Below are 19755 nucleotides of genomic sequence, written 5' to 3' on the forward strand. Positions count from 1 at the left end.
AAAATATAGTTTTCAGCCCATTAAGAAAATATTTCTGGTTTTGGTTATAAATGAATTCAAATGGGTGTGCTTTATAGCAATTGTCACCTCCTTAAACATTAGAAAATAAAAATAAAAACAGTTTTCTCTCTGAGCATTCTGTGTACTCTGATGTTTCTACACATACTTTAACCTGATTGTGGATCTTAGAACACACGGGAGAACAACCAGAGAATCCAAATCATGAACAAAAACAACAACAGAAGACACATCGATCATTAAAATTTCATCTGTTCAAAGGCCTCAGGAAGAGAATTCATGTGTCACTTTCTAAGAAAAAGATAACACATGTGGGTAAATGGTTTAAAGAAGTACAGTCTTCAAAAGCATAACATGTTCCTTTTCATACAGGAGTTACAAGACAGCAACAATCGTTTCCTAAAAACTTTTCTTCATCTTTTTTCAATTTGAAAGCACAAATTCCAGCATCATTTATGAAAAACCTTCGATAAATCGAGGGTCTCTCCTAATAGTTCCACTCTGTGGCATTTTCCATTCCACAGATGCTCAGAAAAGGCTGCTGCAGAGATTAAATGAATATACAAACCTGATGAAGTTGTGTTGGGCTGAGGGGCATGACATTGCTTCTCCTGTGTTGGAGCATTTCTTTCTGGGTCCCCTGAACTTGGAATTTCTCTTTCAAATGTCCATTCATTCTTCTTAGGGAGCTACTAGTAAAGAAAATTCTATGTTAGCTTTTATCAATCTGTATGAATAAATGTTAAGCATTCTCAGTTAAAAGACTTCCTTTTAGCTCCACTCATGTGAAAACAGCCAGAGCAGCGAGCACATCAGCAGATCATTCCGAAGATTAATGCACTCAGGCCTGCACAAAGACTCGGAGATGTGTATTAGCATTATAGATTTTAATTTGAAATAATGTCAGTCTTTTCGGGCTTGCACTGTAGTGCGTGAGCTGCCATCTGCTTATAATAATGAGTCTGACAATCCAGGTAAATGTGATTTGCTGCTTTTGCCAACATAATGGCTGGGCTATTGATCCTAATGGTGGAGTCCTTGCAGGCGTTTCATTCAATAGAAAGAAGACAGGCCCGAGAGCTCAGGTTTCTGAGGATTCAGGTGGAACAGCAGTTAACGACCAAACTGAGTCTCCCCACACTGGTGGCACTGCTGTGCATGACCGCAGTGATCATAATTTTGCACCCTTTCTCAATATTTCAATACAACTCTAAGTGCACTCGACCAAATTCCCGGGAGAGCAGCCCTGGCCTAAAGATGCTGGGCTATCCCCATTGCCTGTTCCTCACTGGAATATTTGAGACGGGAGTGGCCAAATCCATAACTCAGGTGCTCCATGGTCCAGCTACACCAGTGAGATTGCTGTCCACCATGGTGGTCACCGGCAACATGTGGCTATTTACACTTCAGTTAATTTAAATTGAATGAAATTAAAAATTTAGCTCCTCAACTAAAAAGATATGTGTGCACCCATGTCCATAGCAGCATTATTCACAGTAGCCAAGAGGAAGCAGCCCAAGTGTCCATCGACAGATGAATGGATAAACAAAACGCAGTAAAGGCGTGCAATAGAATATTATTCAGCCTTAAAAAGGGAAGGACATTCTAACACATGGTACAACATGGATGATGCCTGAGGACATACATTATTCTGAGTGAAAGAAGCCAGTCACAAAAGAACATACATTGTGAATTCTGCTTATATGAGGTATCTAGATTAACTGTTTAATAAGAACAGAGTTTCTATTTTTTACAAGATGAGAACAATTTCTGGAGATGGATTGTGGTGATGGTTGTACAAAAAATGAAAAAAGTACTTAATGCCACTAAACTGGACACTTAAAAATGGTTAAAATGATACCTTTTAGGTTATGTATATTTTACCCCAATTTAAAACAAAATTTATTTCCTCATTTGCCCAAGAGCCACATGTGGCTAGAGACTACTGTCCTGGATGATACAAAAATGGGCAATGTCCATCATCACAGAAGGTTCTGCTGAATGTCATTGCCTTAGGGGAGGGCTGTTGGTACCCAGGCTGGTAGCAGGAACATCTGGTCTCTGGAACGAAGTGGCCACAGCAGGTGTCCTGTGCTCTGTGGCCCTGTGCACACGGGGACTGGGCCATCAACTACTCACTGACCATATTCATGCAGTAGAGACATGGCTTGTAAAATTGAGCTTTGCTGGCTTGGACTTAAATTGCTTCTGTGTTTTCTGTGATGCAGTTTTCACTTTTAGAACGATTAACCGTCACCACACTGGAGCATTGTTGTCTGTCACTAGACTCTTTCAATCTCCCCAACAGCATATATTTGAGAGGCTCTGAAAGGCTAACCTTGAATATTGATGCAAACGTAAACCAGAGTGGCCTGTGTCACTTCAGTAATAGAAGCTACCTTTGAATGAAAATTCACCAACAACAGAACCAGTTAACACAGGACGTGGATAAACAAGTAGGAGGTCCACAGTGGTGGGTGTGTCAGTGGAGAGGCTTGTGGACCAGCCCCTCCTCTGTGTGGCAGCTTCATACCCTATGCTGTCCAACTGTTGGCTTGTAAGTTCACCTACTTGCTCTTTCCTATTCAAATGCCTTCTTTCACTCTACTCAAACCAATCAGAAAAATCTACTCTAAAATATTAAATTTAAAGTTTATTTTTCCAGAATAATGTCATCTCAGTATGAATTACAGATTGCACTGATCCTTCTATTCTGTACAAATTTATTCCTATCAAGTGATTTCCTTGGCATCCTCCAAGTGCGTTTTATAGGCTCTGTGACCTTGTATTTAATATTCAATCTATCTTAGCTTCAGTTTCCTCATCTGTAAGTTGGAGATCACAATGCCTATTTTGTAAGGTTGCCTGTAAGGTTGCAGGGGACAATACAGGTAGAGTGTTTGTCATGTGGCCGACAGGTAGTAAATTGCATACATGAGAGCAATGGCTGCCTGAAGTGCAGAGTGCATCCTTTTAACTTAATGTCTGTGTGTAGAGAGTGTGGGAGGATCAGAGCACACACCCCCACCTCCCTGCCCAACACTGGGGGAACCCAGTGAGCAGGACTGTGGAATCAGCAGGTTTGGGCAGATACAGACAATCCAGAAGCTCAGTCCTGCTGGGGACAAAGGAGCTGGAATTGGAGTGATGGAGGTGAACATGGTGGCAAAGGCGGTCCTTGGTTTTGAATACCAGGCAGACAGATATGAGCTCAATTTATTAGGAAATAAAAGTCGGTCAATATTGGTTCTGAGCTGAATATGACATGAATATATATATGTATATTTTAAGAAATATAAGAAAATTAATTGCCCAGATATGTGCAGGATGGAGTAGGATGGAGAGAGATCTGAGTTAGGGAGGTTAGCAGGAGGCAGTTTCCTTGGTTCCCAAAGGAGCCCCCAAGGGCTGCACTGAGATGGGGAAGCAGCAATGCAGGGGCAGATCACTGGGTGGAGTCTTGGGGAGACAGGAGAAGGGGAGTCAAGAATGCCCACAAAATTTGAGCATCTGTGTAATGACAGAGGGTATGTAGTCTCAGAATAGGAATCTAGAAAGGAAAGCCTTCCAGGGACAGGTGTTGTGTGTGTGTGTGTGTGTGTGTGTGTGTGTGTGTGTGTCTGTGTCTGTGTGTCTGTGTCTGTGTCTGTGTCTGTGTGTTGGTGAGGTTGGATACCTGGGCAAAATAAAATCAAAATATATTTCAAAGATATTATCCTGACCTATTTGGTAACATAGGAAGTTTCTCCTTTTTAGTGTGATTAGACAATCGTGGTCAAACTTTTGGTTAACTTCTGTTTCCAAGAAAATGTTTCCACATTGATTAAACTTTGAAAACCCATGAAAATTTAATATAAGTTGTGTTCCCATAAGCGCATGAGCTCAACGATGCTATCGGGTGAATCTGTTTGGAAAACACAAAAGTGCTGATTTTCTAGCCTGGAGGTGCGGGCATTCCCCTAAGTCACCCTGTCGCGTGTCTGCACTGACCCCGACTCAGGACTCTAGTGTAGTGGGATGGGGCACAGTGGAGCACCTGCAGGCGTTTCCATGGCAGCAAAAACAAAAAAGAAAACAAAACAAAATAGAAATCCCAGACCCGAAGTAAGAAAGAGTTTCACTGCTATCAAATTTATTGTTGATGACTCAGAAATACAGTTGATCTTTGAACAATGCAGGAGCTGGGGCACAAACCAGCCAGCCAGGAGAAATCTGTTTATAACTTAATAGTTGTGTACTGTGTTCTTCCGCATCTACAGGTGCTTGGTAATTTTTCTTAATTGTAGGATAACACTTTATTAATAACACATAAAGTTTAACATGTTAAAAACCATTCAGCTTTATTAATTAACACATACTAAGCTCACACATAGTCTAAATAAATCCTTTCACAATGCACTGTACAATCCTAGATCAAAAAACAGATTACAAGAATTCAGAAGCATTCTTGATCTTCTGATATAATGATCCAGGAGTGGCGATTCCTATGGTTTACAAAATAGAGGATAATTCTTTAGTAAACATGGATGTATATTAATTGTATGACCTTTTAGGGAAGAGTTACCTATACTATTTTGAATAACTGTGATGTGTCTATTTCAACCATGTCAACTAATATTCGTGACTTATATTGCTTTTATGAAGATACCGCAGAATTTTTCTTAATCACCATCCTTTTTTATCCTTAAAAAGCAATTGGCAAAACTATTTAAAATTTAGAGTGATCCACTGTCTTACTTTAATACAAAGAAAGATTTCCTGAATACTTAACTCATGGTGATCTATTAGTTCCTCGTTTCCCTGTGTCCAAGGTTTCAGCATCCATGGATTCAGTCAACCTTGGGCCTTGTAGTCCTGTTAGGGGAAACACTGACTGCAGCCACCCACCCTGGCCAGGCAAAGACAGTAACAACTTGCATGAGTTATTTTATAACAGGAGATCCTGGTAAGGAACACAGAACTAACAAGCCACCAACAAAGGTAAGAATTCAGGAAAGGTCAAAAGGAGAGAGGAGACGCCAGTCCACATGTCCTACCAACCTACCAGAATCCTTCTCGCTGGAATCCATCTTGGCTGAGCGGTGCTCACGCCACCAGAAAGGACCCTGGTCAGAATGATTGGCCAGAGACAACCCTGAAACGAATCCCATCACCATAAAAACCGAGACTGCGAGCCACGTGGCAGAGCACTCCTCCTGGGTTCCCTTATCGTCCTGCTCTCCTCCCAGGCACCCCTTCCCAATAAAGTCTCTTGCTTTGTCATTAAGTGTGTCTCCTCAGACAATTCGTTTCCAAGTATTAGACAAGAGCCACTCTAGGGCCCTGGATGGGGTCCCCCTTCCTGCAAGAGTCCTGTAGAATTTACTATCGAAAAAAGTCCACATATAAGTGGATCCATGCAGTTCAAACCCATGTAGTTCAAGGGTTAACTGTAATATTAAAACAACAACAACAATAACAAAACACAAACCCTTAGTATACACAATAGAAGAAAGTGATGAGTTTTCAGTGGGTCTATTTGACTCTCGGCCATAGGAACTTGAGGCCAATGGCCCTAAAGTGGGGAAACACTGTTCTCAGTGTCCACTGAAGCAGTTCTGGGCATTAGTCTGCCACCACAGGAGCCACAGAAGGGGAATCTAACATAGAGCTCTCGCTGTTGCATTTTACTCTTCCAAATGCAGAATCTTCTGAATGCTCATTCTAAATGCAGAGCAAGCAGAGCACAAAAGACTTATAACATTCTGAGAAGTGCAGTTATAAGGAACAGATCATCTCGCACAGCTATTCAAAAGGAGAGCATTTGCATAATGCAGTTGACTCCCTCTTATACTTTTTCACTGAGAAAATATTAAACCGGGTTTGGTGGTCTTTGGATCCATCACTGGGTAAACCCAAGAATGACAGTGTCTGCTGAGAATGAAGATACCCAGCTTAAAAAGAAAATGTCCCTTGACAGCCCCAGTGTCGAATTCTGGAGAGTTCTGAACGTACTCAGAGATGTATCCATCATCCCATTATTCAAAATTCTTATTATACTTTAAGTTGCAGTCAATTTCACACTGCGGAGACAATATTTCCTCATGTGAAAAAGCCTTGCGCTGTGGCACAATCCAGGACCCAACCTGGCCTGAAACACTTGACAAGTTCAGGGATTATTTGTGGAGATACAACCCTGGGCTGAGGAGAGAGTGGAGAAAGCGGGCGGGCCTTGCTGTCCTTGGGACAGGAGGGGATGAAGCATCAAGAAGCCACCATGATGTGCCAGGTGCTCCAGACCTATGCAGGGTGTGCCCGGGGGTGACCCAGGGCCGAGAGGGCTCTCCGTGGACACTGAGTGACCACAGGGAATGGGACAAGCAGGTCTCTGGACAGAGCGATTTGGCAGAAGGGCCAGTGTGTGTTCTTCCATTTCTAGGACTCACCCGGAACCTTCTTGATGGAACGTCGCTTACATACAATTGATTCTAGATCAGTCCTCTAAAGCTGGATGATGGGGGGGTGGGTGGGGAAATGCACATTTGTGAGGACCACATCACCACGGGTTATCCAATCTGCTCTCCCCTGACCAGGCTGAGGGGATGTGACCAGTGCCCCCTAACTCTGTGGGGCTCCATCTCCTCACAGAGACAGTGAAATGGCCCCGTAGACCCCAGGCCTTTTCTAGACCCCCAGGCCTCCATCTTTAATAGCAGTACCAAGCACAGTGAGATCTGTGATCCCAGCATAATTTGTCTTGATTGTTTTAGACACACTTTACAAAGGGGACATTTATTTCTTGTTTGTTTGTTTGTTTTTTCTTCCTAAAGAGACCATTGTCCTTCCCACTTCCAAAAAAAAAAAAAAAAAAAACCTACTCAGTAAATGTTACAGTTGAATGCCATTTATGTTAAATCTTTGTAATGAGTTTGCATAAAGTTTTACTTTCCAACAGCCCCAGCCAGCCCTTTTTTACAAGAGCATTCTCATTACCTAAATTTTATTAACAAGAAGTGAAAAAAAAGGAAATTGTAGATATTTAGGAAAAAATTACTTTTAATAATGTCAAGTCCTTTTTATAATTGAGATGTCAGAATTTAAAATTGAATTGTGCAGTCAGAAGGCCAAATAAAATTTCTGCAGGCCCAATTACTGCTCATGCCTCTTTTAAATGCTGTGAATATTCTTGGGAATTATTTTCACCCCCTTGTAAGACTTGTGAGACATGAGCTCACCACAACCGTCAGCCACCTGCCAAACACTTTATTAGTCTCTCTAACCACCCAAAATAATCGTCAAGGTTTCTTCTGAATAAAATTCCAGGCATTGAATGATACAAACTAGTACTGAGTGGCTTGAAGAGAACGCTCAAAGTAGAGTTATGGAAAAACAGACTGGCTGAGCCCAGAGAAGACAGGAGAAAGAAAGGAAGCAAAGCTCAGGCTGGACACTGCAGTGGGATTTTACATCATTTAATTTAAGGCTCTACACATCCTGGAAGGCAGTGACTGAAGTTCATTCTGCTTGTGAAGGCACTAAGACTCAAGGGAGTTAAATGAATTGTGCAGAACCATAGAGACAGTGCTCAGGACGACCTGGGGTCCGACCTCATCTGTCCTACTGTGTTTACAGTAGTTTCCTCAGCTATACTACATCTTTCCTTGGGGCCAAGCCTACAGAGGCCAGCAAGCTCATAGTTTTGAGGGTTGCTGAAACAAAGATCTAAGCATTTTGTACAGCAAACTGTGAGCATCTCGACTCTAACATCTCCTTTACTTAAATACATTGGCAGTGGATGCACCCTGGTTTCTCCCATTATTCTGAACTAGAGACCCCTAAGATAAGCCCTCTCCTATGACAATACACTATACGGACTGATTCAAACTTCTTGGGTTTTGGTGTCATATGTGAAGATGGTGAACAAATAACACTCTTGCTGATTTGGAATTCCTTATTTTTCCTTTTCATCTAATTGCTCAAAGCCTAAGCAATCCATACTCTTTCCCAAAAGTGGTCTCAAACTTAGCCCAACAAGGGTGCAGTTATTTTTTTTTAATTTGAACTTATAAAACTTTGATTAAATAGCCAAAGTGATTACAGTATTAATGGCATAGAAGACACCTTTGCTTGTTTATCAAGAAATTATTTCTTATATCGCCTTTCCCTTCAAGGTCTTTAAATCTTTACCCCAGTGATTGACCAGATGTTCACCAACGCCCCTGAAAATCTTACAGATGATTTGACTGTATTTGAAACAGTTTGCCTTTAGGTTAGATATCAATCCAAATTTCTTTACAATAAAGGCTGATATATTATACAGCTGGCTATACCTAGATGGTCAGAATATATTGAAAACTAATATGGATAGCCATTTATTTGGGGGTCTTAAGGTGAAATTCTACTTACAAGAAGGTTATATCATTTCCGTGTTTTATCAAACTTATTTTGTTTCTCAGTGCATCAAGCATAAATGAAGATAGACAAGAACTGCATCTTTAAACAATGACCTTGACAAGCTGCTATTTGTTTGTGCCTATCCTGGCTCTGTGCAAGGTATTTTATGTACAGTGTTAACTCACACAGTGCCAAGCAAAGGACCTGGGGCATGGTAAGTAATCAATGAGAAGAAACTCATAAATGCTGTTGAATCAATGCATGGATGCATGAATGGGAAGGCTTGAGAGCAGGTGTTACTCCTACTTCTTCCCTATCTTACAGATGAGAGCAAGACACAGAGAAGCGAGCAAGCTGCCTAAGGCTGTGTATCTAATAAGGGTCCCAATAGGGAGTGGAGCCCAGATTGTCCACCTTTAATCCTCTATCTACTTCAAGGAGAATATTCATATCGATAATATCTATGTCTTTGCTGATATTAACAGAGTTTTAAATGATAATTTTAATCATAATTATATCATCACAGTCAAAGTGGGCTTTGAACTCATTGGTCAGTGTTTTCAAAACCTGTCAAAGAAAAAATTCCGAAAATAACATGTACCTAAGTGTCTGGAACTAAGTCACTTCTGACTTAAGGCAGGTCCGAGGCATCTCCTCCAGTCCCAAGTTACGAGCAGGGTTCCTTTTTCCTTTATTCCTTCTTAGGATCTGAATATGCTTAAATTTCCTTGGGAATTTTGAGCTATGATGCATCATTTATTGAACAAACATATACCAGGAGACTCCCATGTAGAAAGTACTACACGTGCTTCTGGTTCCCAGGGACTAGATGTTAGGAATGGTTCTAGATGTTGTCAGCTGGGATCCCAGAACTGTTTTGCTCCATCTCAGAGTTCCTCTTCCTCAAAATCTGAATTCCAACCTCAGATGAACCTGGGATTCTTTGAGGGTTTCAGAACTCTTCTTTTATGCCCTCTTTCATGGCTTGGAGGAAATTAGCACTCCAGAGGGTGAGCCTTAACTTCCCATGTGGCTCAAATGCTCATGAAGTCTGCTGTAACTGGTTTCCTACGTACAAAGAGAATTGGATTAACCTCGAGCTTTGAAGTGGATCTAGGTCTTCCTAAAGTTGCTCTGGGACAGTGGTTTTAGAAGTGTTTGTATGTGTGTATGCTTTAGCTATTGACACCTTTGTTAAGATACTATAGTGCAAAGATACTGAATTACAAACTAGATTATAAAAGGAGGAAGAGGAGGAAGAAATGGAAGAAGGAGAAAAGAGGGAGAAGATTAAAAAGGAGGAAGAGGGGGAGAGGAGGAATGGGGAGGAGACTGCCTTTCTCTGCACTGGTGGATGAGATCCAAAGCCCGTGCCCTGGAATCGCTCCCACTTTAGCCCCACCGCTGAAGTCATTCCCTTGCCCCGAGAGGCCCCTGAAGGGCCTAAGCTTCAGTTTAAAAACCACTCCTCTAGGGTCCTGAAAGTCAGAAAGCGCCCCTTCTTTGTACCTGACACTGGTCTTGATCCTATCAAAAAAATATCATCTAATAAAAACACAGAACAAAGGATGCATTCTCCTCCTGCCCCACTCTTTCAGAATCCACTGTGTACCAAGTACAAAAGATACAGAAAAAACCTTGACAAGTGGCCAGATTACCAGATTACAACCATACCTTGGTTTAAAAACCTAAGGATTTTATAACATTCATTTTACTGTAACAACAGTACTGATGCAACACTGCTAGTAGTTCTAATTAAATTATAACTGACTTTCCATCTTTTTTGTAAATTAAAATTTTTATTTTTTATTAAAGTATAGTTGATTTACAATATATTATATTAGTTTCAGGTGTACAGCATAGTGATTCAGTGTACTCCATTAAAAGTTATCACAAAATAATGGCTATAATTCCCTGTGCTGTACAATATATCCCTGTTGTTATCTATTTGCTTATTTATTTTATACATAGTAGTTTGTATCTCTTAATCCTCTACTCTTATTTTGCCCCTCCCCCTTCCTTCTCCCGACTGGTAACCACTAGTTTGTTTTCTATATCTGTTAGTCTGTTTCTGTTTTGCTATATACATTTGCTTTATATTTTAGATTCCACAAACATAATATCATACAGTATCTATCTTTCTCTGACTTATTTCACTAAGCATAATATTCCTCTAGGTCCATCCATGTTGCTGCAAATAGCAGGATTTCATTCTCCTTTATAGCTGAATATTTTCCATTGTGCCTATATATATATATATATATATATATATATATACCACATCTTCTTTATCCATTTGCCTGTTGATGGACACTTAGATTGCTTCCATATCTTGTATATTGTAATTCATGCTACTATGAACATTGGGGTGCATGTATCTTTTCCAGTTAGTGTTTGGTTTTTTTCTGGGTATATTCCCAAGAGTGTAATTGCTGGATATTTGGTAGTTCTATTTTTTGTTTTTTTGAGAAATCTCTGTACTGTTTTCCGTAGTGGCTGCACCAATTTACATTCCCATCAACAGTGCACAAGTGTTCCCTTTTCTCCAGATCCTCACCAACATTTGTTATTTGTAGACTTTTTCATGGTGGCCATTCTGACAGGTGTGAGGTAATATCTCATTTTGGTTTTGGCTTGCATGTCTCTAATAATTAGCAATGTTGAGCATCTTTTCATGTGCCTATTGACCATCGATATGTCTTCTTTGGAGTAATGTCTATTCAGGTCTTTTGCCTATTTTTTGATTGGGCTGATTATTTTTTGATATTGAGTTATATGAGCTGTTTATATATTTTGGATATTAACCCCTTGTTAATTATATTGTTTGCAAATATTTTCTCCAGCTTGAGATAAATGCTTTTGGAATAACTTCACATGCTGAACACTTTAGCTAAATGATATATTACATAAAGGAAGCAATTACAAGCAGCAAATTACAAGCTTCTTTTTGTTGTTTACAGTATTTGCTTTAATATGTATCTTGTGTTTAGATTATTTAAGCTTAGTATATCACTTCTTTATCCTAATGAAATTTTTATTTGTTCAAGGTTTTAAGATAAGCTTCTTATTTGGCAGTTAGTTCATTGGTCTATCTGAAGACTCAACAACTGCTATTCACTGTGTGTAGTATGTGTCATTTTCTTAGAGCATCAGAGCATTAAGGTGCCACCTTCCTCTTAAAAATGTGCAAATCTCTGGTCAATAAATAAGGAGTAGGTGCCCTTTCCTTTGTCCTTTTTTTTTTTTTTTTTTTTTTTTTAATTTATTTTTTTGTGGTATGCAGGCCTCTCACCGCTGCGGCCTCTCCCGTTGCGGAGCACGTCCCCTGCATCGGCAGGCGGACTCCCAACCACTGCGCCACCAGGGAAGCCCTCCTTTGTCCTTTTAAGTCAATATTTTTGTTGCATTTTGCAAGACAAACATTGACTACTGAAAGTCTGACCTAGATTGCCCTATGTTTAAAATATTATAAGAAAGGGCTTCCCTGGTGGCGCAACGGTTGAGAGTCCGCCTGCCGATGCAGGGGACGTGGGTTCTTGCCTCGGTCCGGGAAGATCCCGCATGCCGCGGAGCGGCTGGGCCCGTGAGCCATGGCAGCTGAGCCTGCGCGTCCAGAGCCTGTGCTCCGCAACGGGAGAGGCCACAACAGTGAGAGGCCCGCGTACCAAAAAAAAAAAAAAAAAAAGTTATAAGAGGACATGACATACATCTAATTGATACCCTGTTTTCAACTATTAACTATCATATTTAGGTTTTTTCCTTATCAGGGAAGAAAATGCTCTGAGTGGGGAACCACATACTTAGTCAACCAAGAGTTGACAAATATTGCAAGAATTTACAATATTCACATGTGCCAAGCATCCTCTCCCATGTCAATCTCAAAATTCATTGGTGACTCTCAGAATCTCAGAAAACTAGTCCAGCTTTAATTTATGTTTAAATGTTTTTCATGATCGTAATAATACGATGTGGGGCATAAGAACACGTACGCTTCTGTCGTCATTTGTTTTTATTCTTAAGGGGGTAGAATCGCTTCTCCTGGTGCAGGAAGTGAGTTTCACGCACCTTTGGTTGTACATCTGAAAATCCTTGAAATGACTTAGATTGTCTCTCCCCTCTACAGTGAGGGAGCTGGAGCAAAGCCAGTGACAGTGTCGGCCAGGCATCCTTCCCGTGCTGGAAAAGCTGGTCTCAAACGTGGGGACTGGTGTGGGCTGGGACCTCACTGGTTTCAATCTTTTCCTTCACATCCCTAAGGTCCCAAGTAGCCTGCCCGGCACAGGCTTCATTCTCAAGAGCTTTTCCAGAGTCTCCCGTTAAGGAACTTAGGGTAAAGATTCAGACTGTAATAGCATTTCTGGCACAGTTCATGGTAACACTAGTGATATGAGGTGTAAGCCTACTGTATTGATGTTTTAAATATTACCTTCCAGCTAATATATAGTATTTATAAACATATATATGTATTAACACAGGTACTATTAGTTTATACGCACACACGCACACACACCTGTGTCAACAGCTATACTATATCTGTGATTCTAGGCTTACCTTTTGTTGCTGCCAAAACGTCTAGCTGCGCATAGGAACAAGTGGAAAATAGGACTCACAAAACAGTTTCCTGTGTTTCTGAACTGGCAGGAAGAGCCAGCTGTCAGGCTGAGAATTCTGATCAGCTGGGAGGCAGCCGCTTCATCGCTGCAGCTGAAGGGGAAACAGATGAGCAGCAACTAGTCTTTCAGGTTCTCGCCTGTCCTAAGGACATGGACAGTTGGACAATTAATAATCGTGAAGATAAGGGTCTTATTTCACATCTTCACTGCTTTTTTCAGTGTTTGTGTGTCCCTGAGACAGCATCGTGTTAGAGGAGGGATAAAAACAGAGTGACAAGCGTTTGGTGAGGATCAGATTCAGATGAAATGCATCCCACGCCCAAACCGATTCCTGTGAAGGGAAGTAGGGTTAGTTTCATGTCTATTGAAGTTGTTACCGAGTCCAAGCTCGCTCTACTCACTGCACGACAGGCCAATAAATCAGGAGACGAGGTGCTGAGGCAAGAGATAGGGCTTTACTCAGAAAGCCGGCAGACCGAAGAGATGGCAGACTAATGTCTTCCAAAAACCATCTTCTGGGGGTCTGGATGCCAGTTTCTTTTATAGCACAGAGAGGGGGAGGAGATGAGGAAGTATAGTAAAAAGGCCGTAAGATTTGCAAATGTCCCCTGGAATGACCAGCCTCAGGGAGGGGATGTGTTAATGTCTTCTTTCTTGCAGCCATCCACAGGTGGACAGGGTCAGGATGCTTCCCTGAGCAAAGGCACTTTGGTTTAACATTCAGGCAGAGCGGCAGGGTGCCTCCAGGCAGGCCCTTATGTATAGACAGTATCCTTTTAGTGAACAAAAGCAGCAAAAGCAAAGCTTAAAGTAAAAGAAACAGATCCAACGTGTAGTCAGATTTGGCTCTTCCCTGTTACAAAGTTACCTGGTGAACACCCACTACCTAGCATCCCAGACCCTGAAGCCTGCAGGCAGGCTGCAGGGGCAGACCCCTGTACCCCTCCCTTTCCCCCAGGAACCCCTCTCTTCCCCGGGCACCAGCTGTCGGGAGGCTGAGAGGCCACATCATGAAGGGGAAATCAGCTCAGATGACGTTGGAGAGAGGAAAAGGAAAAGAAGACACACCGAATAACATTTTCTACGTTATTTGTTTGAACTTTACCTTCTCCCACCCAAATCTTGTTTATTGTAGGGAAAACCCACAACCAGAAGCAGGGCTGCCTGTCATAAAACGTGATTCTTCTCCCTGGTAAAGAGAGTTTTCATTATATTTTTCCTCAGCCGAGTTCTTGAGGGAAAATACCAGGCATCTGGCCGCTGACCCAGTACAACAAACTTCCTCTCCTGTCAATTTCAGCTTCATCTTTCTTAAAACTGAAATTTACCTCCAGCCTTTGCTTCTTCCTGGTCTTTCTTTAATCAAAGGGGTAAGTTTAACCTGTCAGGAGGGACACACGGGCTGCCTGTCTGAGACAGAGAGCAAGCAGGTCCCAGAGACGTGACATCTGTGCTCCTACTGAAAATCATCCTTGTCCAGTAACTGTTAGATGGAGAAACAGTTTTCCCTGACTCCTAGGGAGGAGGAGGGTGCTGGGGTCAGGGCAGGGAAGGAAAGTGCTGCTTCACGTCTTTGAAGCGACAGCTGGTGTCCACCTTGTCCATTCAGAGTAGAAGATGGGCCGTTGAGTAAAGCAAAACAAATTTGATGTCCTGATGGATTGTCCCCTGTGCACGAAGTCAGTGAGCTTATTATCACCGCAATTATGTGACTAATGTCCACAGATGCTACATGTAGAAAATGTGTTCACAATTAAGTGGGACTGTTTCCCCAGAAAACCCCATGCAGACTCCTTCACTTCAGAAAGCTCAGATGTTTGCTGGACACGCTGAGGGCCTGAGAATAAAGCAAGGGATGTCCTGGCAGTGTGTGGCTGACAGCGTTCTCTGCTTACAGGGCAAGGATAGCACCCATGATGATCAGCTTCTCCGCAACCAGCATTTACTGGTGTCTGTAGGTGGATCTGGCTTGAAAAATAACACAGTATAAGCTGCTACCTACCTATGCTGATTATTTGTCCCTCCTGAAAGAGTTACATTTTAATGACAATTTGCATGTCTGAATGTAGATGGTATTTTTATTTTTATTTATTTATTTTATTTTATTTTTTTACTTTTTTCAAGAAGTCGCCATATAAGGGAAAGTTTCCCAACAATGAGTAATGAGTTTTCCCATTGGTATGTGTTTTGGATGAAACAGAATACTTTGCCCAAATTGCTTGGCCATCCTGTCCCCAGAAGTCCTTGGTCACCCCAGCTCTCATTGGAGCAGCAGTTCTGCCCCCTAGTGGTCAGAGACCTTCACCGTCTCACGCTTGCTCCTCCCCCGCCCCCCCACCAACCCAGTGCCCTCAGTGGTCCCTCCCTGCAGGCTTGTGTTGGATACAAGCGTGTTCTCACCCCTTCCTCATGATCAACTCTCCCAAAGGCAGGGGACCGAAGCCGGGGGGGCGGGGCGGGAGGCGAAAACAAAGGTGAATGGAGTCTGGGCTTTCAGACATTCAGTCGTAAGAATTCATTTCAAAGATACTAAAACAAGGAGATCATTATGCTCTTTTCGTGACACACACCAGTGAAGGCAGCTCTCACACAAATGACGTGGAAGCAAATGGAACGGCACAGCCACGTGCTGGCTGTTCTGGACTCTGGCTCTCCAGGTCTCTCCGGTTGGTTGTCGGACAGCTCCGATGGTGAAGACAATGTGGAATCGCTTTGATGAATATTTCCGTTAGACTCTTTGCAAACAGTTCAGAACCTTCGCATAGTGATTCCCAAGTAGCCTAACGCCTGCTGGTAATGATTCGGGAAGATGAGTCAAACGAGGGGAATCGAGGCACATGAGCTTGTTGATACGCCCCGTAGTTCTCCAAGCTACAGTCACTGTGTGGACTGTCCTGGGATTAATCAGGGCCGTGGCACTGGTCCAGTCTTGAAGAAGGACTTTCCTTCCAGAAAACAGCTCAGTCTCACAGATGAGAATTTCAGTTTCTGTTGTTCTTTCTTTTCTGATATGCCTGGGTCAGGGAAAACTATCTCTAATGAATATTTTAAGGTATTTATTTTGTGTGATTTCTGTGATGAGCTCAGAAGGTAAAAGATTAAAGAGGGAGAGGAGCCATAATAGTAAAAAGTGAAGGATGAGAAAGAGGAACTTGCTTTTTTTCTATAGACCTATATGTAGACTCATATGGATAATTGAGTATCGCCATTAAAGTTGGTTTCATACATTAGGCACCAAGTGTATGCCAGTTCCACAGTGAAGCAGTCTGGCTGGAATGAATATTTCCAGCCTTCCTGTTTTGATCCACTTATGAAAACAAACAAACATACAAACAAACCATAGGATAGGTCTCATTTCTCCTTTTAATTAAATTTACATCAGGGAATCTAATGAAAGTAAATATATTGGAGGTTATCAGCTGAAGCATCCTAAGTATTCTCACCACAGAGACCCACATGGTTTCTGAATTCTAATGCATTCATGCATACTTTTAAATTGGGATTATTTTAGTGCTAATACAGAATTCAAAAGGCTCCAGCTTACTGATATTTTCTCAACCTTACTTTACAAATTATGTTCTCTACAAATCACTTTAAATTGCATGGGCATCAAGTCTGGAAAAAATTGAGGTGCCGGTCTTTATGCTATAAGAAAAACAGCAGCTTTGAAAAGATGGATAATAAGTAGAATGACAGATGAAGATGCAGATTAAAATAGATACAAGCGATTGTCGATAAGTGTATGTAAATACCAGCTCTACCAGGCACACACTTTGAAGTTAGTCTCAGTTTCCCTTGGTTCCACAGTTTGAAATTCATACGAGAAATGCCGACTGAAGCTTGTGCTCTTCTCGTTACTTCCTCAGCAAGATTGCATTGGTCCCCCCGTGAACGGAGAATGACTCAGCTCCTGTCTGAGGCCTGGGGCTCATCCTGGGGGCAACAGCCTTGCCCCAGCCTTGCCCACCTGGCCCTCGCGACGGGGAAGAGACCGTCATCTGTGCCCTGCCAGCACTTCCATCTTCCTGTGAGGCTGGGCTGAGAAGAATGCTCAGGAAGAAGGGCAGCTGTCCCCACTGAGTGAGAACCAAAGGGTACTACCCTGATTCCCTCAAGCCCGGAGCCAATCTGATAGGTTAGTCCTAAGAGCCCCCTGTGCCCTGTCCTGCGTGGGCTGGGTGGTCACTGGCAGCTGCGGGGAACATGGCCGGAGTGAGGTAAGCGGTGGCCATGGCAACGCACCCCCCCTGCACACAGCAGCCAGGCACGATCCCCACCTGTGGGAGAAGGAAGCCTGTGCGGAAAGCACGCCCGGACCCCCAAATGAGCAAAAGGGAGAGAGGCCAGAAGAGTGGCTTTCCTTGCTTTCATATTTGGGTAGCAGATTCAGGTGCTGTGCTGGTCCAGACTCACGAGAGCCAACTGCTGCACAATCAGGAACTGGCAAGCCTGTTGTTTAACCAGGGGTAGCTTGAAACCAACCAGGAAAGAAATGTTTACACCTGAGAAATACCTGCCCAGGAGAACTAACTGGTTTCCGAGCTTACTACCACATTTTCTCCAAGCTCTGAAGGGTGAAATAATACTACCCTATTCCTGAGAGACCCCCCCACACACTCACATATAAAATTATGGGTTTGGTTGTGTCTTCATTTTGGAATTGGTGTCTAGACTCACAACAAACCCGCTATTTGAGGGAGCTGATGGAGCCATGAACAGGCTGCAGGATGGATGGAACCAGCGAGGTACGAGCCGATTTTATCAGAGCAGCGGGTAGCGGCAGTGACTCGGCAGGTTTACTGGACATGGTGGGGGCTTGCTATTCAGAGCAGGAGAGCCTGGGGCCTTGCCTCTGCAGAAAAACAAAGGCTGGACTGGGTGGACCTTCCACAGAAGCTGCATCGCCTGGCTCACCATTCAAGGCAAGAAAACCCTGAACCTGGGCCAGCAGGGGTCCTGGTCATCTCACTTCCGTGTGCCTGGGACAGCAGAGGCATGCTGGTGCGTCCCTGTACCCAGGGAAGGCACGCCCGCAGGCTCCTTCCACAGTTTCTAAACTCCCATGATCTTATAAGAAGTTCTTGCTAATCATTAGAGAAATGCAAATCAAAACTACAGTGAGGTTTCACCTCACACCTGTCAGAATGGCCATCATCAAAAAGTCTACAAATAACAAATGCTGGAGAGGGAGTGGAGAAAAGGGAACCCTCCTACACTGTGGGTGGGAATGTAAATTGGTACAGCTACTATGGAGAACAGTACGGAGGTTCCTTAAAAAACTAAAACTAGAGTTACCATGGGATTCATCAATCCCACTCCTGGGCTTTAATTCGAAAAGGTACATATATATTCAGAGGGCGCTCAATTCAAAAAGATATTAATATACATGTACGACTGAATCTCTTTGCTGTACGCCTGAAACTAACACGACGTTGTAAATCAACTATATCCTTCAATAAAAAAGTTAAAGAACAAAGAAGTTCCTGGATTTCTCGTGAAGACAAGTCCCGGCCCCAGTTCATGAGAAGACCTGCCCTCTTGGGACCTGGAGCTTACTGAGTTTGCTACTTTCATGGAAGCATCAGGTCTGTGCGTCCTGCGGGGGGCTGAGAAGGAGCTGTGCTGGCGTCAGTGCCCTGAGCACCTGCTGAATCTCTCCATGCCTGTAAAAGTGATGAGGCACAGGCTCCCAACGTGAAAGCTGGCACCGCGCCCTAAAGATGTTCACCGTCCGGTGGACGGTGGGCAGGCCTTTGTGATCTTTGGAGCAGACAGTGCACAGAGCAACACTGCCAAGACGAAATTATCCCGGAGGCTGTGAAGGTTGGGGAGCGTGCCTGGCACCTCCCAGCCGGCCAGGCTGTGCCACCCCATGTTCCGGCACCTGCCTGATCCTACACCAGGTGTCAACCTGGAGAATCTCCGTCTGGCAAGAGGGGTTGAATCAGGTTTTCGGGGGCAGCGCCATAAAGGCCAAAATGCAGAGGACGGATTGGGAGGGTTTAGACAGAAGGCCACTAGCAGGTGCCCACCTGTCCAATCTGGGACATGTTGCCCTTGGAGGGACAATCACAGGGGCACTGGAGGCCGATTCCCAGGGCGCACATCTGCCTGGATGAGAGGAAGACCTCGGAAGCAGAGTTTCAGGGCTGGTCCCCCACGTCCCACCCATGACATGGACTTCCAAGCACGTGGATTTCCAGAGGCTGTTTTTACCTGCATCATTGAGATGTCTTGCTGCCCCTTGTAAATCCTTTAACTGTTGGCCTTACCTTTTTCTTTTCTTTCTTTTTTTTTTTTTTTTTTTTTTTTTTTGGCCACAGTGCATGGCTTGCAGTATCTTACTTCCCCGACCAGGGATCAAACCCACCCCCCTGCAGTGGAAGCACGGAGTCTTAACCACAGGACTATTAACATACCCATCACATCGCGGCCTTACCTTTTTCTTTTCTTTCTTTTTTTTTTTTTTTTTTTTTTTTTTGGCCACAGTGCATGGCTTGCAGGATCTTACTTCCCCGACCAGGGATCAAACCCACCCCCTGCAGTGGAAGCACGGAGTCTTAACCACTGGACTGCCAGGGAAGCCCCAAGCCTTACCTTTTTCTTAAAATAACATTTGATTTTTTAGATCGTTTGTATCCAGTAGAAGGAATTAAGTTAGATTTGAAATGTTTGGGAAGGAATATTTGGAGCGGGTGAGAATAGGCACTTTTCTTCTGCCAGCTCAGTAAATATAATTCTTTCTTATTCC

Source organism: Physeter macrocephalus, chromosome 8 (genome assembly GCF_002837175.3).
Source record: "Physeter macrocephalus isolate SW-GA chromosome 8, ASM283717v5, whole genome shotgun sequence".
In the NCBI taxonomy this organism is placed as follows: Eukaryota; Metazoa; Chordata; class Mammalia; order Artiodactyla; family Physeteridae; genus Physeter; species Physeter macrocephalus.